The sequence below is a fragment of the Taudactylus pleione genome, unplaced genomic scaffold, assembly GCF_031769625.1.
Source record: "Taudactylus pleione unplaced genomic scaffold, aTauple2 ptg000136l, whole genome shotgun sequence".
Classification (NCBI taxonomy): Eukaryota; Metazoa; Chordata; class Amphibia; order Anura; family Myobatrachidae; genus Taudactylus; species Taudactylus pleione.
In genome coordinates this window covers 2,484,303-2,504,555 of record NW_028284538.1, presented here as the reverse complement: position 1 = coordinate 2,504,555, position 20,253 = coordinate 2,484,303, and positions in this window count along the sequence as shown.

The window sequence follows — 20,253 nt, the reverse complement described above, 5'->3', positions numbered from 1 at the left end:
TAAAAGCCAATAGTTAGCACATACATGCCTACCCTCCCGGTTTTCGCGGGAGGCTCCCGATTTTGGCCCCGCCCCCTATGTAAATGTGCGCCAATCGCAGCTATTTACCGCGAAGGGGGCGATGCTTAATGACGCGAACCATCAAGCCCAACCCCCGTCACAACTCACTTGCTTCTCCTCCCCGGACAACTCCCTGGGAGGAGAAATTACAGGTAGGCAACTATGAGTTAGCATCACTACAATTTCTTTATGCTATTGTGGGATGACTATACACGTCTTATATATGACATCCTGACACTAATGCTTCTGATTTTGAGATGAACACATGTTGAGATGTGTGTGACTGAACACTGCACATCCCTAGTAAATATGCTTCCACATCTGGTTGAGCCCCATACAGTTATTAATGTCATGTAGTCTAGTAAATAAAGTTATGTAATGTGTGAGACCCAACAGAGCACAGCCAATGTTGGCCTCGGTAAGCCTGTAACAGTGGCATGCTGTCCCTGGTGCTAGACCAAGATCAGTGTGCCAGACCAGATGCATAGCTCAGTCAGTGTGGAGATATATAGCGCCTGATTCAGAGGTGCTCGTAGTGTCGATTGAGCACACGCCCGATGTTTTCAGTCCCGATGGCTCTGCCGGGGCCAGGAAATCTGTGTCTGAAATGCATACCCTGGCCTCGGAGCCATCCCCTCCCTGCCCCCAATGGCCACATCCTGTAAATAAAGCTGCGACTCTCAGGGGACACTACGTGCAATGACGCAGGACCAGTTTAGCACATGCGCAGTTTTCTCGCCATCGGAGATGTACGCAAATCATCGGGTTTGAGTACACCTCTGAATCAGGCCCATTGTCCATTACAAAGGTGCTGAAAGAATAATATATGATCAATGCTCACCAGCTCAAAAACTGAGTCAGTTTCAGTAATTATATATAACCAGTGCCAGTACAGGATGATTTTGCACCATGTGCCACACCCAAACATGTGATGTCATGACATCACAATGAGAGGATGGGGCTTCAGGCACCAGGAAGTACAACACTGCCCGGAGTGTCTTTAGTGCTCCATGGACAGCTGTACAGGCTCCAAGGTGCATGCCTGGAGGCACTCTGCAAGCCAAATGCAGGTGTCATGGGGCTTCAATGGTGCCACTCCCAGGGCCCTGCATGACGGCATCGTTACACACTCCCTAGTTACGGCTTTAGATATAATTCTCAAAATGCTGTGGTAGCGTACATGACAATCAGAGCTGAGTGTCTCACTGAGGCTACCACATATCAGTACCACGTATTAAATAAGAAAGACCACTAAACTAAAGCCCGGGTGATATCCATAATTCCTAGCAACATTCAATAAACAGAATTAGGAAAGATTTCTCAACTTGCTATCCGCATATACTGACGCATTTTTCTATCACTTGTGTTTAGTTTCTTTAGAATAGAGGTATACCGGATCTACAGTGGATTTAAATGTTAGCGACAGTTATTTAATAAGCCGACTATGGGTTGATATGTTTATTTAGATACATTAAATGTTTATTGTATTATTATTATTATTATTATTATTATTATTATTATTATTATTATTATATCACTGGGCTAGAAATGGCTGAAACAAAATAAAACCTTAATGGAGATTAAACAATTTTTTAAAAAGAACACAATTAATTTTTTCAGTCAGGTACTCAAATGGGTACTACTGGTCTTCCTGTCATCGGTTAATTTAGCTGCTATTGGATGAGGAATCCTGTGGGAATCGGTATGATTTACCGCCGGACGCATGTCCGCCAGTTCAAATCCTGACGCCGGAAGACCGGCACCAGTGAAGATCCCAACAGCAGCTAAAGTAAGTTTAAACTAACCTAACCCCCCCCCTAACCCTCCCTTAGGGGTGCCTAACCCTAACCCCCCCTCTAAGTGCCTAAACCTAACCCCCCGTTCCCCACAGCCTAAACCTAAGTCTCCCGGGGGGGTGGCTAACCCTAACCCCCCCTTCCCCTAGCCTAACCCTAACCCTCCCGGGGATGCCTAACCCTAAGTATGTAAAATGACAGGCGTCAGGATTTCGACGCCTGTCATTAGACCCTTGCCGGTTTTAGACCGTCAGGATGCCGACGGTCGGCATTTAGACCGTCGGCATCCTGACTGCATACCATCCTGTGTACTCATGACTCATTTATGATGAGGGAGTTATGCTGGGTACATACGGAACGATCGTCAGCGAAAACAATATCGCTGAACGATCTTTCTTTAAAAATCCTGGTGTGCTGGATGAACGAGATTTTTCATCCACACACCCAAAAACCACCAATGATCAACGATCGCGGACCCTATGGAGACATAACGATATCGTCCAGATTGGCCTGCATGCATGCCCGATGGACGAGATTGTTATCGTCCAGCGGGAGAGCGCATCATTGGTCGTTCGTTGCATACACACAGAATGATATGAACGATATATATCGTTGAACTATATCGTTCATATCGTAATGATATATCATTCCGTGTGTACGCACCTTTAGTCGTATGGCAGAAATGATCACAAAGGGAAAGCAGAAACGCCTGGCTGTCAAGTAATATTGTTTATTGTCTTAACATATGGCCATGTCTCTATGCCTAGCCATACAGCTCTATAGTTGCCACAATGCTTCATGTATTTTACAATAATTTTAATTAAGCAGATAGCCTTTGGAGAATCCTGGTCTGTTCCACATACAGGGCCTGATTCTGACCCGGTCGCAAGCGCTGAGCGCCCGCAACCGGGTCGATGTTTGCCCACTGGGCATGCGCACAAGGGTCTCGTCGCAAGCCTGATGGTCGCGATGGTCTTGACCATCGCGACCATCAACCTGGCCGCTCACAATAGCTGTGGGTGGTCACCCACAGCTATGCGAGCGGCCAGGAGGCCGACCAAAAAAAACCAAAACGCCCTGATTCAGAGCGAGCGCTCGTTCAGGGCGTCCGTCTCTGAATCAGGCCCACAGTGCATCCGGAAAGTATTCACTACGCTTCACTTTTTCCACATTTTGCCTTATTCCAAAATGGAATAAATTCATTTTTGTCCTCAAAAATCTACACACAATGGTCCTCATTCAGACCCGGTCGCAAGCGTTGAGCGCTCGCAACCGGGTCAATGTTTAGGCCCTGCGCAAGCCCCGGAGCGAGAGAGAAACTGTCTCGCTCCGTAGCTCACTACAAAAGGGCCGGCTGTTGATGTTGATCGACAGCTCGGCCCGTTTTGTAGGCGTGGCGGGGTGGTGGTTTCACAAACGGAGGCTTTCCTTAAGGAACACCTGCCGTTTTGTGGGAGGCCGCACTGACATCAGCAGTGATGTCAGGGGGGAGCTTCCTGCTCGATAAGAGCAGGAAGCTCCCTGGGGCTTGCAGTTGCCGAGACCCAACCTTAGGATCTCATCACAAGGCCCGATGGTCATGATGGTCTTGACCATCGCGACCATCAACCTGGTCGGTCGCTAAAGCGACCAGCTAGCGACCAGGAGGCCGCACTTAAAAATAGAAGCAGCCGCCCTCATTCAGAACGAGCTCTCACTTCTTGCGAGCGCCTCTGAATGAGGGCCAGTATCCCATAATGACAACAGGTAAAAAGTTTATTTAAGATTTTTGCAAATTTCATAAAAAAAAAAACACTAAGAAATCACATGTACATAAGTATTCACGGCCTTTGCCATGAAGCTCAAAATTGAGCTCAGGTGCATCCTGTTTCCACTGATCATCCTTGAGATGTTCCTACAGCTTATTTGGAGTTAACCTGTGGTAAATTCAGTTGATTGGACATGATTTTGAAAGGCATACACCTGTCTATATAAGGTCCCACACTTGACAGTGCATGTCAGAGCACAAACCAAGCATGAAGTCCAAGGAATTGTCTGTAGACCTCTGGGACAGGATTGTCTTGAGGCACAAATCTGGGATAGGGTACAGAAAAATATCTGGTGCTTTGAAGGTCCCAATGAGCACAGTGGCCTCCATCATCCGTAAATGGAAGAAGTTTGGAGCCACCAGGACTTTTTCTAGAGTTGGCCGGCCGTCTAAACTGAGCAATCGGGGTAGAAGGGCCCTAGTCAGCGAGGTGACCAAGAACCCGATAGTCACTCTGTCAGAGCTACAGCATTCCTCTGTGGAGAGAGGAGAACCTTCCATAAGGACAACCATCTCTGCAGCAATCCACCAATTAGGCCTGTATGGTAGAGTGGCCAGATGGAAGCCACTCCTTAGTAAAAAGCACATGGCAGCCCCCTTGGAGTTTCCCAAAATGCACCTGAAGGACTCTCAGACCATGATGAGACAAAGATTGAACTCTTTGGTGTGAATGCCAGGCGTTATGTTTGGAGGAAACCAGGCACCACTCATCACCAGGCCAATACCATCCCTACAGTGAAGCATGGTGGTGACAGCATCATGCTGTGGGGATGTTTTTCAGTAGCAGGAACTGGGAGACTAGTCAGGATAGAAGGAACGATGAATGCAGCAATGTACAGAGACATCCTAGATGAAAACCTGCTCCAAAGCACTCTTGACCTCAGACTGGGGGGACGGTTCATCTTTCAGCAGGACAACGACCCTAAGCACACAGCTAAGTTATCAAAGGTGTGGCTTTAGGACAACTCTGTGAATATCCTTGAGTGGCCCAGCCAGAGCCCAGACTTGAATCCGATTGAACATCTCTGAAGAGATCTGAAAATGGATGTGCACTGACGCTTCCCATCCAACCTGATGGAGTTTGAGAGGTGCTGCAAAGAGGAATGGCCGAAACAGCACAAAGATAGGTGTGCCAAGCTTGTGGCATCATATACAAAAATACTTGAGGCTGTAATTGCTGCCAAAAGTGCATCAACAAAGTATTGAGCAAAGGTGTGTGAATACTTATGTACATGTGATTTCTTATTTATTTATTTTTTATTAAATTTGCAAAAATCGCAAAAAAGCTTTTTTACACGTTGTCATTATGGGGTATTGTGTGTCGAAATTTGAGGACAAAAATGAATTTATTCCATTTTGGAATAAGGCTGTAACATGACAAAATGTGGAAAAAGAGAAGCGTAGTGAATACTTTCCGGATGCACTGTATATTGTACATTATTTGTCCCATCTGTATTTCTACACATTTCTGAAACTGTTTCTGTATCAACTAAACATTCATACACACACATGAATTAGTTGCTTATTTTAATGTGTATTTATTTTATTCTGCTTTCAGGAGACAGCACTTAACCGCTTCCGACTCCTAGATTGCATCCAGCCACTGAGCATGAGGTCACATACAATACATGGCCTTTTGGGCTTTCTAAAGCCAGTTTCCTTTGCCTTTACTGGCCTAAAATAGTCCTCATGTATTTGCCATATGTTATGTGCGACAATATTGCTCTGTGTGCCATTTTTCATAACATTGCTATTGTAAGTTCGGTGACTTTATAGGAGGAAGTTGAATCTGCTGGCCTTGAGCCTGAACCGTCTCATGTTTACAACGCGATTAGAGATTATATGTGTGTCAGCAATACCTCAGTTGTCAGTGTTATAAAATATATATTATCTGTATAAAATTGTGTATTTAAATTAAAATTTTTATACACATCTATACTTTACACTGCACTGTCACTCTTTTTCGTGTGATGCCCTGGGGGGGTCCTGGGCTGGACGTTTTTCGGGGTGCACTGCGCCCCTGACGTGAACCCCTTAGCGTTAGGGACTGCTAGTGACAGAGAAGCCGTGACGTGGCCTAGCAGCTTCCCGTGTATTTGCAAATGCATGCAACCAATATCTCTGAATTTCTATGACCATATAGTCTTCATATATTGTTGCAAATATTATTCAGTGTGCTGAGGAACAATAGGGGGTTAAACCCCCCTCCTTTTTCAACATATTTTTCTATTTGCCCTTTGGGCAAAAAACATATTATAATTGATTAGCTAAACCAAAATAATTTTGTATGAGACTTTTATACAATTATGTATATATGCTGCTTGAAAATATGGCTGTGATGAGTAAAACTTTAGGACACATGATAATTTGGGTTGATGTTAGATGTTGGTCTCAGCACCTTAACCCCCTAAGCCTGAGAATTGGCATCTCCAAGAGCCGAGGCAAGTACTGAGACCTCTGCTCCCTCAGATTTGGACTCCCCAGGACCAGAACCAAGGAAAGGGCATGATTACGCAGGGAGCAGACAAATATGTTTTGCTGTTCATGTCCCACTCTTCTCTACTTCTATTGTTTTCTGCTGCCCCTCCATCCCCAGAAGTCATAGATTCAGGTTGTTGAGATTGGCTTATTAGAGTTTTTTCATGGCCTCCAGGAGTCGCATAGATGTTGATGAGCAGGACTAGAGTTCGAATAGCAGGTGAGGTAAGAAGAATATAAGAGATTTATTAATATGCAAAAGTAAATTACTTTAAAAGTATTGTTAATATTAATAGGTCTCTTTTCTCTCTTTAATATAGATTACATTTTAAAAAATACTGTATAATATATTTATGTATTTTTTTTTAAATTAAATGTTAAAAAGCTAGAATTTTTATTTTTTATTTTATTGCATTTATTTATTTTTTCTATTTCTGAGAATATAGAATTTTTTAAATATATTTTAATCTGTAATTGTTGTCGGGAAATAATATACCTTTGATGTTTTGAGGAAACGAAAAGAAAAGAATCATTACTGGCAAAAACTCTCATTTTCGCCAGCAATAAAGCTTTTTGCCCCCTAGTTAAACCCCTAGTCATCCATGTGTGTTTGTAATATCAGAGGTCATTCGTAAATGCTCTGCGAGTTACTTTGTTTATTTTGTGCCTACTGCAAAAGGTCTAGTACACAGTTTATGAATTTGAAGCAGCCTAACACAAAACCATTGGTTCAGTTTTCATTAGCAGTCTTAAAATATCCTCCAGAAACACAGTATTTAGGAAACAAAATTTGAAAAAATATACTGCAGACAAAAGGAGTATTGGAACTGAAACAGTGTTTTATATCATCTGGCTACTAATTTCCATTTTTATTTAATTTTTTTTTAATGGAAAGCAAGATGAGAGGGGCTGGCCCCAAGTGTTTATTTCTGTTGGACGCTGTCATTCACTGAGAGGTTTTTATTTCATTATACGAATGAATTCTTGATCTCCGCGATGCATGGCAGGAAGGAACAGCAGGAACAAAAGCAGACCACACAACTCCCCCATCTCTCCTCTACCCCAAACTGGATGTTTACACTACGGATAGAAATCAACCAGCCATGAAAATCTATAGGACAAATCATTTCTTTTACAAGGCAAATCAAGAGGAGCTAAGGGACAACTACTGGAAAGGATTTTCTTGTTGAAATTAAATATTCTAGAGGGAACTGTATAAATATGCACCAAATATTTTTACACTTGGGCTAATACAAAAAGTTGAATATGCATTTCTTGCGCAGGGACATATTATGAATAAATATTAGAATTTATTTAGTGATTATTATAATATGGTGTTTTATATGAAAAGTTCCTTCCTTTTTAGGAATGGAGAGAGATTTTATTCTAAAAGGATAAGTTTCACCGCAGAACGTTCAATTGAAAATTGATGCATAGTTGGATGCATTTGTGCAGAAAAAACACAGACATCACTTGGCTTCAATAAGAGTACCTAGTGACTATAGCTGCACAAATCACTGTGCTACACCTTATATCAGACACGCTTTGCTGAAAGTGCCAGTTATGGTTTGTACACACGGTACAATACCTATGAACGATAACGATATTGTTCAACGATATATCGTTCATATCATTCATTTTTATGCAGTGAATGACCAACAATGCGCGTTCCCGCATGAACGATAACGATATCTATGATCGTCCGTACATGCAGGCCAACTTGCACGACATTGTCAACTTTGCCTGTTCAGAGATGTGGCAGGATGGCTTCACTGAAAGATATCTTTGAAAGACATTTTTCAAGTCGTTGGTGGTACAGATCATACCATGTGTATGCAGCTTTAGTCTGGAGCATGATTTAATCTAAAAATACTATAAAGGGTTCAATTGGGAAGTGGCACAAAATGCCCTGATGCCAAGAAGAATATGCTCCATTGTATTGGTATCATTCTACATAGATGTTCTGCACCATTTATTCCCGAGGATAAATGGTGCAGAAGGCCTTATGACTACTTGAAGAACAACAGAGGACTGTTGACCGTCCCTTCAATAAATGTGGACAATATGGTGGACAGGACTGACATTAGGGGAAAATTGCCAGGACTGGAGTCCTCGGCCCGGACGGAGAGGGGAGCTTGTCTCTAGCTCCTACCACCGATACCTGGAGAGCTGCACAGTGGCGGAACTCCCAGAGGCCATGGAAGCATTGGTCTCTGGGTGCCAGCTGTCAAAGGGGCACAGAGAGATCTATCTATAACTACTGCTGCGCCCTGCTGCAGGCAGTGATTATAGATGGATCTAACCTATCCATTACTGTGAGGTCTGTCTTGGCAGCCGGCGGCTGCTGGGTACAATAAAGTTTGTTTTCTTTTTTATTGAGACAAGGCACATGTGACGTCATGACTCTACGTGTGCCACACCACTGACGGAGGTGCCAGCCACGGAGTGAAGTTGAGCAGCCAGAAGACACGGGAGAATGTAAGTGTCTGTGTGCAGCAGGGGGCTGGCTCGAGAGACAGAAGAGGTGCTGGCTGGATGACAGATAGGGGGCTGGAAAGACAGAAGTGGTTTGACTGGAGCTGGAGAGACACTGCAGGGCTAGAGTTGCATAAAGTAGGCAAGTATGGATCATTGACATGTATGGTAAAAAGTCTATCTCAAGGTGCTCAGCACTGATCAGCCAGTGTTAATTCACACTGAAACACCACATTGATTTACATCAATATCTGTAAAAGTGGGAAAAATGATTCTTGATGCAATTGTATAAAGTATACCAAGAAAATAAACGTATCCAAATGCTCCCAGTTACCAGCACTATTCCCCCTCTACTCCTACTGTGTGGCAAATGCATGTGCATGTGTTTGTGGCGTTTACATGTGCCAGAATTTTATGTTTCTTTTTCAATAAAATAAGTATATTTTGCTGCTCAGTCGGGTGGTAACTGTCATAGAAATCCATGCAATTTGGATGTTGTCTTATCTGTGCTTTTGTTTTCTTGCAGTGAACTTTCCTCATCTCCCATTGCAGCTTGGCGTTGATATGGTGCTTCAGCCCTAACTTGACATAACTTTCATAAGCTGCAGTAATGACTGAAACCTCCATAAATCACCTGGCAGTGTGTCTAAATGAGCACATTTGAAGTCATCATTGGTGAGCTCCTTTCAAGAGAAAATTAGGTGTATGTGGTGGAGTCAGCCTGTGCCCCAGTAGGACCCAAGCATATAGAAATCACAGCTGAAGACCTTTGGGCTCTACCCAGTCCTTGGACGCCATCTCTGAAGTCTTTGCTACAACCTGTGAAGATCCACTGCAACACCAGCTGAAGACAATAGGTGGTGCACTGGCAACTGCATCATTTGTGGATCTGCCGCACTACCAGCTACAGATGGCAGGAGGCAGTGCATCATCAACATTGGCAATTGCACATTCTTTTCATTTACTGCAATCAGCGTTTGCTAAACAAGTGAATTAAGAGACTTTGCCTGGAGTGTATACAGACCTAATAAGGCCCTTGATCCTCCAATCTTTACACATTGTGGAATTTTATTTCTCTGTTGGTGCAAGATTCTTGATCTGTTTGCCATGATTATATATTCCCCAAGCTATCGACTTCAGCTTTGTCCCTCATGATTAAGTTGCTTGGACAGCAGTGACGTGGGGTGAGGTCAATGGCTGGGGAGGCACACATGGAGATAGGTCTGAGGGCTGGGAGCCTGTCTCACACCCTACTCACGGTAACTCTCCCCTCAATACACTAAGGTTTAGTGTCCATTGATTCTCCTACTTGCATCAATGTGTCTTGCTGTTGCTGACTGAGCTCCGATCTCTAAACACTGCAGTGCACTTCCTAGTCACTTCATTGCTCAAATCACACCCCCATTCCTCTATTTGCTCTTTTTCTGTGCAGCTTACTGCCCGTGGTGTGGCCCCGCCCCAGCTCTGCAAGCAGTGTCTGACTATACAGAAGCGAGACTGAGCTGTTGCTGCCTCATCTAACTTCTCCCTGCAGTCCCAGGGAGCTCCACAAAGCTGGTGAGTGTTAACTGTAAAAATTATAAAAATAAACAAAGAAGATGTTTATAAGTTATAAATATCTTCTGTGTATTATTCTAATAATTTTTATATCAAATCTCAGGAGTATGGCAGGGGAGGCTCTGCCTACCCTGACTGCACGTCCCTGGCACTAAGCGGGTGCATAATCAATTCCTAAATGGTAATAATAAATGAACAGTGGAACCACAAGCACCCTCATAGAAAGCAAAGGCTAGTTGAGAGCAGCCAATGTGAAGCAATTTTTGCCACTGTATTACGTTTACCCATTGGTAAACTCTTTGCCAGTGTCAGGTGATACCACACCCCTATTGCAGTTGTTGTTCTGCTTTTATTTGCCTGTTAATCAAACCCTTAAGAGTATTTATATAGTATAAAGTTAGATTTACTCCTGTGTACAGTGGTTGGAATGGCACTGCAGGGCTTGGTACAGTAGTTCTGATTTTTTGAAACTATAAATTGGTTTATATTTTGGATTGGGGGTTTCAAAAGATGTTTAGGGGGAGATGTACTAAGTTCTGGAAAGTGATAAACTACCAGCCACTCAGCTCCTAACTGTCATGTTACAGGCTGTGTTTGAAAAGTGCCAGTTAGGAGCTGATTGGTTGGTAGTTTATCACTTTCCAGAGTTTAGTACATCTGACCCTAATAGTCTGAAGCTGGGTACACACTGGGCAATGTGCCAACATATTGGATCCTGGGTACACATCAGAACGATGTAATGAATGACGGAACGATCACTCGCTCCGTCCTTCATTACACTGCATGGCGCCGCATGCAACATCATCAGGTTCATTGTGCAGCACATCAAACCTGACGACATCGTATGCGACTGCGGAATATGCACGATTTGACGTTCCGATTTGGCCAAATTGTATCGACAACACTCCAGTTTGTGCCCAGCTTAAGATAACATCCTCTAGCTTCATGTTCAATAACTTTAGTTTACTAAGCCTTGGATGGAGAAAAAGTGAACAGAGAAAGTCCAAGCCAATCAGCTTCTAACTGTCATTTTTCAAACACAGCCTGTGACATGACAGCTAGGAGCTGATTGGTTGGTACTTTATCTCATTTCACTTTATTTCCACCCAAGGCTTAGTAAATAGACCCGTTTATTGCTTTTCTGGCAATACTGAAAACCTTTTATCAGTAAGTTACGCATATACTGTACGTAGTTCACATTCAGTGCTAGCAGAGTGTGGTGTATATAGTTCAGTCTGGCCAAAGCTTCTGAAATTGTCTCTGGTGTAGAAAACATGTTCCTTCTGAGTCATTAATGTTGAGGGTTGTGTTGGAACCTGATTGTTCTTAAAAATGTGTGCTAACATTTTCCCTGAATGGCTGCCCAACAAATATCTCTGCTTCATGGAAAAAAGTTCTACGTATAAGTTTTCCATGTGAAAGCCTTCTTTTTGAAGTTTATGTGTGTGTGTAGTGCAAGCCATTGTGCCTTATGATGATATATCGTTAGCACAGCCGATGAATGAAATATTGTTTATCCATCTGCAGGTGGCAAGTTATTGGCAGCGCACTGCTGTGACTACAAAGACTGCGTGCTCTATGCTATGGGCACCAATATTCTTTAGATGTCCATATTTACGGGCTCCCCAAACACTTGGCATCCAGAAGCTTCCATTAATGAACACTATGGGATGTAGTCATTATCCTGGCTGTCGGGATTCCGGCGATCAGAATGCTGCTTGTTTCGGAATACCGACACCAGTCAGAATCCAGACACCGATGTCCCGGCCGCCGGCATCCAGACAGTAAGTATTTGGGTTAGGCACTAGGTGGAGGGTTAGGGTTAGGCACTAGGGGAAGAGGGTTAGGCACTAGGGAGGGAGGGTTAGGTTTAGGCTGCGGGGAGGGAGGGGAAGGATAATATGCTTACCTTCATCTGTCGGCATTATGACACAGTCGGGATACCGGCGTCGGGATTCTGACCACTGAGATCCCGAGCACCAGTATCCCATAACCAACCCGTACAATACATATACTGTACTGCACTCTACACATGTTAGAGAGAGATTGGCGCTGTCCCTCTTTCCATAGCCTCCTGACACTAGGACCCAGAGGTGTGACCTCTGACCTGCAGAATGCACTACTGCGCATGCGTGGCTCCCCACGTGTCCCTTTTCTCCTCACAGCATCTTGTCTTTAGGATGCGTCCTTGGTGGGCTCCCATTAACGGGGGCCCTACATAGACCCCAAACTCCACTGTGTCACCACCACTATATTTTATAGACATCCCATTGCCAGCACTGCATACATGTATGCTCACGGTGTGTGTGCAGGCAGGCGCACCATAAGTACCAGCACTACCCTTTATGCTCCTGAGTGCAAATGGACATCCTTGTATCCTGCTCCTGCTGCATACTGTTTGTCCCTGTATTATCCTGTACCTGTTTCTACCGGTTAATATAACTGTCCCTGGTTCAATTGACTGTATCTGCCGTGTGGACTGACCTCCATCTCACACTGCTGTCTCCTACTACCATTGTATGATCTGCCAATAATACTATACAAGTTATATATCCTTGGGCAATGTGCCCTCTTCTGCCACCCACTGCAATACTTCTATACTCTTCCAGCCCTGCTCTTCCAGTCTCTCAGGTCACAAAGATGAAGAGGGAAGATGATTGACACGGTAAAGAGTAGGGGTATTCCACTCATGCTGTCCATCATTGTACTACTGTGATTGCAGGATCCCTTCTACAATCAGTGCACAGCAGCCTATGACAGGAACACACAAGGAGGTGACATTGGTGGTGCCACAGAGAATGTTCACACCTTGGCTCTTGGGAAGACCAAACAGAACAGCCCTGTATGTCTAAATTCCATGTGCACACATTACATATATTTTGATCTAGACTTGCTGTACTACATACATTCTACATGTGTGCTGTAAATTTCCACTGCTGCAAGCAAGCAGATCAGCCTTCTCCTGATGTTAGGTGGTTCTGTGACCAGGTACATTGCACATTCTATACATACTCCCTTACCATCCTGATTGAAGTGTGATAGTCTCAAACGGAGGGGGCTGTTCTGCCGTCCTGTATAAAATGTATAAGATCATTAATGTCAACACTTTGAAAATGACAACATCAGAAATGTCGACATTTCCATTAACTTTAAGGTTAGTGTTTGGGTGTGTTAGGGTTAGCATTAGGGATAGGGTTAGCATTAGAGCTAGTGTTAAGATTACCGTTTGGGTCAGTGTTCGGAATAGGGTTAGTGTTACGGTTAGCATTAGGATTAACGTTAGGGTTAGCATTAGGGATAGGGATAGTGTTAGGGTTAGCATTAAGGATAGGGTTAGTGTTAGGGTCAGGGTTAAGGATAGGGTTAGGCTGGGTAAATACATGAATGATATTGGCCCACTTTGGCCATTTTGGCCAATCGGAATGACAAATCGGGCATATTGTGCAGTGTGTATGCCCGTAGCTAGAACATTGTGGGCACCATAGCAAAATTTTTAAGGGTCCCCCCCCAACTCAGGCCTCAACCAGAGTGTGTGTGTATATATATATATATATATATATATATATATATAAGTAGAAAAAAAGAAAAAAAAAGGGGGGGGGGTAGCACTCACCAGTCTTCTTAAAAATATTTCTTTATTGCATCTCAGTAAAAATTTTACAGCATATCAAAATCCGACGTTTCGGTCCTGTGCATGGACCTTTGTCAAGGTTGACAAAGGTCCATGCACAGGACCGAAACGTCGGATTTTGATATGCTGTAAAATTTTTACTGAGATGCAATAAAGAAATGTTTTTAAGAAGACTGGTGAGTGCTACCCCACCCTTTTTTTCTACTTTTGCATGAAGAGGATTATTGTGATCCCATATGGGTGTGTCACCCCAGCAATTTATTATTGAAGATAAAGAGTGTGGACCTATTTGGACTATATATATATATATATATATATATATATATATATTAGGGATGTGCGCCGGACCATTTTTGCCGGATTTGGATTTGGTTCTAATTCGTCATCCGGCTTTGGATTTGGATTTGGATTTGCCAAACTGCGGTGACTGGCTTTGGATTTGGATTTGGATTTTTTGCCAAAATTGGCAAAAAAAGCTAAAATTACATAAATTGGGCTTTTTTTTCTTCCTAGAGTGTTATTTACCTCAATAACATTAATTTCCAGTCATTTACAGTCAATTTAGACCACCTCACAGCTTAAATTATTGGTTTCACCATTATTGGCCAAAGGTTGCAGTGAGCTGACTGGTGACCAAGCGTCAGAGCAGCGGCGCAGTGGCACAGACACCACAGTTTACAGCACATCTATGAAACTATGCCACACAGCAGTGGCAGAAATGAAAGGTAGTGCTAGATGGAATTGTCCTTGGGCCCTCCCACCCACCCTTTATGTTGGATCTTAAAAAGGACATGCACACTTTAACAAACAAAGCATTTCAGCGACAGGTACTGCCACTTTGTGGCTGAAGTGCTTGGTTTGTTTGGGCCCCCACAAAAAAATCTTCCAATCTACTAAAGGCAACAGGTCTACAGTGGCATGATGTCACCATCATTGCCATCCTCACCCTCATCAGTGTGTACATCATCCGATTCCTCACACAATATCAGTTCATCCCCGCTGGAATCTACCATTACAGAAGTATCTGTACTGTGACGTGATTGGTGGGAAAGGTTTTCCTCGTGAAATTTCCAGTTCATTTTAATGAACATCATTTTTTCTACATTTTGTGGAAGTAGCCTCCTTCGTCGTTCACTCACAAGGTTCCCGGCTGTACTGAAAACTCTCTCCGAGTACACACTGGAGGGTGGGCAGCTTAAATAATGCAAAGCCAGTTTATACAAGGGTCTCCAAATTGCCTTTTTTTTCTTCCAATATTCGAAGGGACTCTGTGACATGTCTACGTGTATGGTGTCCTGAAAATAATCCTCCACCATTCTTTGGATGGTAATCGTATTAGATGGAGTTGCGGTAGAGGTGTCACTGGTGTTGGGCAAATCTTTTAGACCCGACCAGATGTCAAAATGTTGACTTGACTTATCTGCATCACCACTGGGTCTTTTGGAAAAGGTGCATTTTTTTCTGGCTGCTGCTGCAGAAACCGAAGGAGGAGACGTCATCGTAGTGCCATGTGTCACTTCAGCTGCCAACTTGCTCACCAGGAGCGCTTTGGTTCTTTTAAGATCTGGGTCAGTTGTAAAGAAAGACACAGCATATGACTTGAACCTAGGATCAAGAATGGTTGCTAAAATATAATGATCAGATTTCAAGATCTTGGCCACCCGTGGATCCTGGCGAAGCGAACAAAGGACTTGATCTATCAGTCCAGCATACTTTGCGGAATCACTTTGTTTAATATCATCCTTCAATTTCTCCAGCTGCTTTTCCAAAAGCGAAATCAGGGGAATCACCTTACTCAAGCTAGCAGTGTCAGCACTCACTTCACAAGTGGCAACTTCAAATGGTTTGAGCACCTTGCACAAGACAGAAAGTACTCTCCACTGTGCTGGGGTAAGGTACATTCCCCCTCCTCTCCCAATGTCATGGCTTGTCGTATAGCTATGGATGGCTTTTTGCTGCTCCTCCATCCGCTGAAGCATATACAGGGTTGAGTTCCACCTCGTTACCACTTCTTGCTTCAGTTGATGGCAGGGCAAATTAAACTGCTCTTGCTGGTGCTGCAATCTCCTGCACGCTGTTGCTGAATGCCGAAAATGTCCCGAAATTTTTCGGGCCACAGACAGCATCTCCTGAACACCCCTGTCGTTTTTTAAAAAACCCTGCACCACTAAGTTTATTGTGTGAGCAAAACAGGGGATGTGTTGGAATTCACCCAGCTGTAATGCTTTCACTATATTTGTAGCATTGTCAGAAATCACAAATCCTGAGGAGAGTCCAAGTGGGGTAAGCCATGTTTCTATGACATCTCTTAGTTTTTCTAAGAGGTTGTCAGCGGTATGCCTCTTATTGAATCCGGTGATGCACAGAGTTGCCTGCCTCTGAATGAGCTGGTGTTGTTTGTTAGATACTGCTGCTGCTGAAGGCGATTCACCCACCCAGTGGGCTGTCACAGTCATGTAATCTTTAGTTTGTCCACTACCGCTTGTCCACATATCTGTGGTTAAGTGGACAGTGGGTACAATAGCATTTTGCAGACCAATAATTAGGTTCTGTTTAACGTCCTGGTACAGCCGAGGAATGGCTTTTCGGGTAAAATGAAACCGAGATGGAATTTGGTACCGGGGACACATGACCTCAACTAGCTGTGTAAATCCCACTGCATTAATTGAGGATATTGGACGCAGATCTAATATTAGCATAGCTGTCATGGCGTCAGTGATCCGCTGTGCGACAGGGTGAGAGCTGTCATACTTGCTTCCCCTTGCAAGAGATTCTTTAACAGTCAATTGTTTTTTTGGTATACTACTAGTAGTCTTCTTTGTCCACTTCTGGGATGAAGATCCACCAGCAGCAGCAGCAGCAGGCCTAGCGCTCAAAGATTCAGTTTCTTCTGAGGTGTCCTGGAAATTGGAGGAGTCACCGTGACTTAGCACTAATAAATTGGATGTTGTACTACCACTGATCATTCCTGAGGATATTGAGGAGGAAGGTGTTGTCGGCGGAGATTGCAGGTGCTGGGATTTAGTAGAGAGAAGGCATCTAGCTAATGCTGGACTGCTTGTTGTTATTTTTTTTGCAGTAGTTTCTGTTATCAAACACCTGTCATGAGCTCGCTGCAGATGACGTAATAGCGTAGAGGTTCCTAGATGTTTAACGTCCCTACCTCTACTAACTGTGGTCTCACAGAGGCTACAAATGGCTTGACAAACGTTGTCAGGGTTTGGGTAAAAGTAATTCCACACAAAAGATGTGGATTTCTTGGTTCTATGCCCAGGCATGGCAATGGCCTTCTTATCTTGGCCAAGAGCTGCTTCCACTGGTGCCTGACTTATACAAATAATATCCTCATCCTCAACATCCTCATTAGTGCCAGCATCAGCTGCACATATATTCCTCTCATCCTCTTGCAATTCCACGGTGGCATCCTCAATTTCTATGTCCTCGGCAATACTGCTCATCCCCACAACTACAGATGGAAAAGAAACTGTGGAGGGCGGCTTCTCTGAAAGGTCAGGCTTACACATAGAAATGTCACTTGTGGACCCACTTAGACTCTCCTCAAGGATTTCTGACATTTGTGTTTCAAAAAACACAGTTTGTTCGACTGCCTTATTGGTTTTAAATTTTTTCACACTTCTATAGTCTGATTGAAAAGGTCTTTTATCATCACGAGAGGCACAAGATGCCTCACTGACAGCTGCAGAACCACCACTCAGAAATAAAGGGCAAAGCCTGAGTCTTTCCTTGCCGCTACGTGTGGTGAATGGTATGTTGCCAATTTTCTGTTTCTCTGCAAAAGTAGTAGTCTTTAGAGGTTTTTTTTTTGTCTTTACCCCTGTAAAATCTAAATTTTTTGATTTCAGGTTCCCTAAGGTTTTAAAGCCTCTACGCCCTTGAGCATCAGCTTTAGATAAAAGTGATGGACTTCCAGCCGCTGCAATGCTAGCATTTACATGTTGTTTCTGCTCTCCTCTCAGTTCATTCTCGTGATCCATATTACTTTATCACTATGAACTGGAGTCACAGAGCTTGTATACACACAGTGGGCTATGCCCTTTCACGGAGCTTGTATAATAGACACAGTGGGCTATGCCCTGTCACGGAGCTTGTATAATACACTCAGTGGGCTATGCCCTGTCACGGAGCTTGTATAATACTCAGTGGGCTTATGCCCTGTCACGGAGCTTGTATAATAGACACAGTGGGCTATGCCCTGTCACGGAGCTTGTATAATACACTCAGTGGGCTATGCCCTGTCACGAAGCTTGTATAATACTCAGTGGGCTTATGCCCTGTCACGGAGCTTGTATAATACACTCAGTGGGCTATGCCCTGTCACGGAGCTTGTATAATAGACTCAGTGGGCTATGCCCTGTCACGGAGCTTGTATAATAGACACAGTGGGCTTATGCCCTGTCACAGAGCTTGTATAATAGACACAGTGGGCTTATGCCCTGTCACGGAGCTTGTATAATACTCAGTGGGCTTATGCCCTGTCACGGAGCTTGTATAATAGACACAGTGGGCTATGCCCTGTCAAGGAGCTTGTATAATAGACACAGTGGGCTATGCCCTGTCACGGAGCTTGTATAATACTCAGTGGGCTTATGCCCTGTCACGGAGCTTGTATAATAGACACAGTGGGCTATGCCCTGTCACGGAGCTTGTATAATACACTCAGTGGGCTATGCCCTGTCACGGAGCTTGTATAATACTCAGTGGGCTTATGCCCTGTCACGGAGCTTGTATAATAGACACAGTGGGCTATGCCCTGTCACGGAGCTTGTATAATACACTCAGTGGGCTATGCCCTGTCACGAAGCTTGTATAATACTCAGTGGGCTTATGCCCTGTCACGGAGCTTGTATAATAGACTCAGTGGGCTATGCCCTGTCACGGAGCTTGTATAATAGACACAGTGGGCTTATGCCCTGTCACAGAGCTTGTATAATAGACACAGTCGGCTTATGCCCTGTCACGGAGCTTGTATAATACTCAGTGGGCTTATGCCCTGTCACGGAGCTTGTATAATACACTCAGTGGGCTTATGCCCTGTCACGGAGCTTGTATAATAGACACAGTGGGCTATGCCCTGTCACGGAGCTTGTATAATACTCAGTGGGCTTATGCCCTGTCACGGAGCTTGTATAAAACTCAGTGGGCTTATGCCCTGTCACGGAGCTTGTATAATACACTCAGTGGGCTATGCCCTGTCACGGAGCTTGTATAATATACACAGTAGGCTATGCCCTGTCACGGAGCTTGTATAATACTCAGTGGGTTTATGCCCTGTCACGGAGCTTGTATAATAGACACAGTGGGCTATGCCCTGTCACGGAGCTTGTATAATACACTCAGTGGGCTATGCCCTGTCACGGAGCTTGTATAATACTCAGTGGGCATATGCCCTGTCACGGAGCTTGTATAATACACTCAGTGGGCTATGCCCTGTCACGGAGCTTGTATAATAGACACAGTGGGCTATGCCCTGTCACAGAGCTTGTATAATAGACACAGTGGGCTATGCCCTGTCAAGGAGCTTGTATAATACTCAGTGGGCTATACCCTGTCACGGAGCTTGTATAATACACTCAGTGGGCTATACCCTGTCACGGAGCTTGTATAATACACTCAGTGGGCTATGCCCTGTCACGGAGCTTGTATAATACTCAGTGGGCTTATGCCCTGTCACGGAGCTTGTATAATACACTCAGTGGGCTTATGCCCTGTCACGGAGCTTGTATAATAGACACAGTGGGCTATGCCCTGTCACAGAGCTTGTATAATAGACACAGTGGGCTATGCCCTGTCAAGGAGCTTGTATAATACTCAGTGGGCTATGCCCTGTCACGGAGCTTGTATAATACACTCAGTGGGCTATGCCCTGTCAGTTGTCACGGAGCTTGTATAATACAGTGAGTAGTAGAGTACACATACACACAGTGGGCTTATTATGCCCAGTCACGGAGCACACACAAGGGCTTATGCCCAGTAAAGTCACAGAGCACTGCCTACTCTAATCTATCTAACACTAGAACAGACAGCGCACTAGCTAACTACCTAACTACGCGTCACGCGAGAAATGGCGCCGACTGCCTTTTTATTGAGGCCGAACGTCACTCGGCTCACGCGAGAATCCAACGCCGGACGGGTGATGTTCGGCCTCGAGGTGGAATCCGAGTCAGGCGGGAACACCCGAACTTGCGTTCGGGTGGACTCGGATTCCACCTGTTCGGAGCGGTTCGGATTCCTCAGAATCCGAACCGCTCATCACTAATATATATATATATATATATATATATATATATATATATATATATATATATACTAGCTGGAGTACCCGGCGTTGCCAAGGATTTTAAGAATGTTTGTTTACACGTCATCCTCCAACCAACCTCTCCTTAGGCAGGCCTCACGAATAGTGTGACAAACTTCCCCATTAACAGTCC